Raw genomic sequence first — 3956 nt, 5'->3', positions numbered from 1 at the left:
TAGGAAGAAATGGCCAAGGAGAGTCACAATTCCAAAAATATTGGTGACATATATTGCTGATACCAAGCTCTACATATATGTGTATATATCAATTGATTTACATATATTATTTGTATATATATATTTATATATATAAAGTCAATATATCTATATCTGTGTATCTCTCTATATATACATCTATCAATGACTTGAAAATATGGCATAATGCCAAGAAATACCATGTGTATTTAAATTTATTAACCATGGTAATGCATTGTCACTAACATTTTTTGTTTATAGTAAACATCATATTTCCTCCTCTAAACTCATTTTGAGAAAAATTGAGAAGATAAAAGACTTTTCCTTCTAAGAGATTTGGAGGAACATACCTACTCTGACCCTCTAAGGAAACCTACTGAATATTATAGACTTCACTTCTCCCAAGGGGCTGCTAGGAGGCACTTTTAGATTTTCATTTCAATGGTGTTCGAAACAGGCAATCATTCCTGTATCCTAAGGAAACTTGGAAGTTAATGCATAATGTTAAGTCGTCATTTTCCACTGGCTCTGAACTGAGTTTTCATTGCGAAGACTAACAGTGGCTTTATTACTAAGCCAATAGGTAAAAACAACAACAATAACAACAAAAAACAAAACAAAAAAAATGGGAAGAATTAGAAGGCTTAAGTTAGGTAGGTATAAAAAATTGCACTTTTTTTTTCCTTTTCACAGATTTAACTTATTCATTCATCAGAGACACAGAGAGAGAGAGAGGCAGATACACAGGCAGAGACATAAGCAGTGGGAGAAGCAGGCTCCCCACAGGGAATCCAATGCAGGACTTGATCCCAAGACCCCAGGGATCATGACCCCAGCCAATGACAGACGCCTAGCCACCGAGCCACACAGATTGAATCTTTCTTGATTCAATCAATAGAGGCTTTTTTTTTTTTTTGCATTGTTTATTAGGAAAGATAGCATTTTTTTAAAGATATGAAGCATCACTCTTTGCCTCTTTGCAAAACAAATTTTGCTATTGATTTATTCTGTTTGCACGTTAGTTACAAAATAAAATATAAAGTAACATTTCTTTAATAAAGTTGTTATTAGCAAAAAAGCAATATTTTCTAAACTACGCCTCACATGGTATTTTCCTAGATGCGTTCAAATTCTGAAACACTCCTAAAGTGAAACACCCCTAAAGTTGTGTGGGGCAAATGAACATGATCTTCTCAAGGCACTTCACAATTCAACATAGAGACTTTCTCCTCTCCCCATCCAAGCACATTAGAATTTGGAGAGTGATCTTTTTTTTTTTTTTTTGCTCCCCGGCTGCTTGAAGCTCAGTCGCCATCATGAAGGACACAGTAACTACCCGAACCAGGAAGTTCATGACCAACCGACTGCTTCAGCGGACACAGATGATTATTGATGTTCTTCACCCCGGGAAGGCAACAGTACCTAAGACAGAAATTCGGGAAAAACTAGCCAAAATGTACAAGACCACACCAAATGTCATATTTGTATTTGTATTCAGAACCCATTTTGGTGGTGATAAGACAACTGGCTTTGGCATGATTTATGATTCCTTGGATTATGCAAAGAAAAATGAACCCAAACATAGACTTGCAAGACATGGCCTGTATGAGAAGAAAAGACTTCAAGAAAACAGCACAAAGAACACAAAAACAAAATGAAGAAAGTCAGGGAAACTGCAAAAGTCAACGTTGGTGCTGGCAGAAAGTGAGCTGGAGATTAGACAACAGAGTGAGTAAGGATTCTGCAGTGGCTTTATCTGTGGTGATTGTGCAGATTCTTCATGAGAGGATTAATAAACTAAGGACGTTTTAAAAAAAAAAGAATTTGGAGGGTGAAGATTATTCTAAAGAAAACTTCCTCTGGAGATTCTAAGGGCTCTGCTCTTCACTAGGATAAATAATCATTTAATTTACTTGCCGTTCTCGATTTTAAGAAATTGAGAAATCTTCCAATCGCATAGCAGGCAGGTTCACAAATTTCCTGGTATATATGCAAATTTTTTGGTATATAAAAAATGTGGATCATTAGGATACATTCCCAGAGGTTTTAGACAATCTCCATTTCACAAAGCTGCCCCCACTGCAGATAGTTTTAGTACAACTAGCCTAAGAAGCATGATTTGATAACTGGACAGTGGGCTTCCAAATCTGGAGGGTCATAAAAATTACCAGAGTACTTAAAAAACAAAAATGCAAATGAGTTATTTTGCCCCATAACCTCCAAGTTTAAATTCTGTGAACCTATTGGGTATAGAGGATTGCAAGTGGCTGTTAGGTCAATTCTTCACAAGTTCTTCACATCACTGTGATATGCAGCCAAGTTTGGAAACCATAGCCTAGGGGACCCTAGTGAATTTTATAATGATGTCGGTTTGGTCCTTTCATATAGTTTATGTTCTGTTTATAAAACATTTGCCTAAGAAGCATTTATCAAGTACCCACCATGTGCCAAAAACAGAGCTGGTGGGAGACAGAGATGAATGGACATTGTGTGGTCCTAGAGATGTTCCGAGGGTAGACTCATGGCCAATCCTCAAGTGAACAATTACAGCAGATAGTGATACTTGAATAGATATTTTTGCAAGCTGCTAAATATAGTGACCCTCTTTGTTCAAGGATTTATCAGGACAATGATGAACAATGTAACCAAATCTATCTAGAAAAGCACTTCTTGACAAGGGTAAAAAAACCAAAAGGGACAATGATTGACCTTTTACCATATGTTATGAATTATGCTCGATGCTTTTCTTACTTCATCCCAGTTAATCCCCATAATATCCATTGAGATGGGCTTTATCATCTCCCCCCCTTTTTTTTTCCAAAGAGGGAACTGAAGGTCAGAGTGATTTGATCAACGCTTTCATGTAGAAAGTGCATTCTAGCCTGCATCTAAATCTGAATCTACCTGACTCTTCAGCCTATGCACTTTCCTCCCTGCCTGGATAATGTTTACCAAAGGGATGATATAATCTACTACATACTGTACACAGATGGTTATTTGTTCTTACTTCCCCTCTGCTGGTTTACTGATAGTACATGTAACTGTACTGTTCCAGTAAACTGACTGTTCTTATCTCTAAGAGAAAGTGTGGAAATATTTGGAAAACATGCTATTTTTAAAATATTCTAAATAGAGATTAAGGGATAAAAGATGCTATTGCTTACAGTGAAGATTTGGGAAATAGCTATGACTTTCATTACATCATGTTTATTCCTAGCTATGAACTAGTTCCTATCTACCTCTATACCTTTTACCCTCTATCTTCCCACTCTCCCAAAAATTGTGTAGTTGAAACATGCAGACCAACCATATTTATATATATAAACATATATATCAACATGTTGTTGGTTATATATACCTATATATAGTATGTATATGTATGTAATATGTGTATATGCATTGTATATATATAATGTGTGTGGATGTATGTATATGTGTGTACACACATATATATGCATAGAATTGAGGCATTTACATCACTGTGTCATTTAGTTATACTGCCGGACATACAGGAATAAAGCAATGAACAAAACAAACGTGATTCCTTTCTTTGAGTGGCATGTAGTCTGGAGAATAGTAAGGAAATAAATAATAAATGAAATGAATATATATATGTAAATGCATATATATGTATTTGCACATATAAATGAACATGACAAGATAGTGTAAAAAGAAAACTTTCTTTTTCTAAGTTTTGCAAAAATTATTATAGTGGTAGATGCCATAGTTATGTTTGATCAGTTCTGGTTATAAAGTAGAGCACTCAACTCTGATTGTAAAACAAATATAATTGACCCTTTGAAAACATTGGAGTTAGGGGTGCCAACCCCACACGTAGTAGAAAATCCATGTATAACTTTTTTTTATAATTTAAGGTATTTTAATAATAAACATAAAAGAATAGCACAGAAGACAGACAACATTAAAAACACATACTT

General features: G+C 35.2%; 1 pseudogene; it reads left to right on the top strand.

The window, feature by feature from the left end:
* Positions 1-1296: 1296 nt before the first annotated feature.
* Positions 1297-1769, top strand: LOC144304178 (small ribosomal subunit protein eS24 pseudogene; annotated as a pseudogene).
* Positions 1770-3956: the final 2187 nt, after the last annotated feature.

The sequence above is a fragment of the Canis aureus genome, chromosome 33 (genome assembly GCF_053574225.1).
Source record: "Canis aureus isolate CA01 chromosome 33, VMU_Caureus_v.1.0, whole genome shotgun sequence".
Taxonomy (NCBI): domain Eukaryota; kingdom Metazoa; phylum Chordata; class Mammalia; order Carnivora; family Canidae; genus Canis; species Canis aureus.
This window is presented reverse-complemented; position numbering and strand designations above follow the sequence as displayed.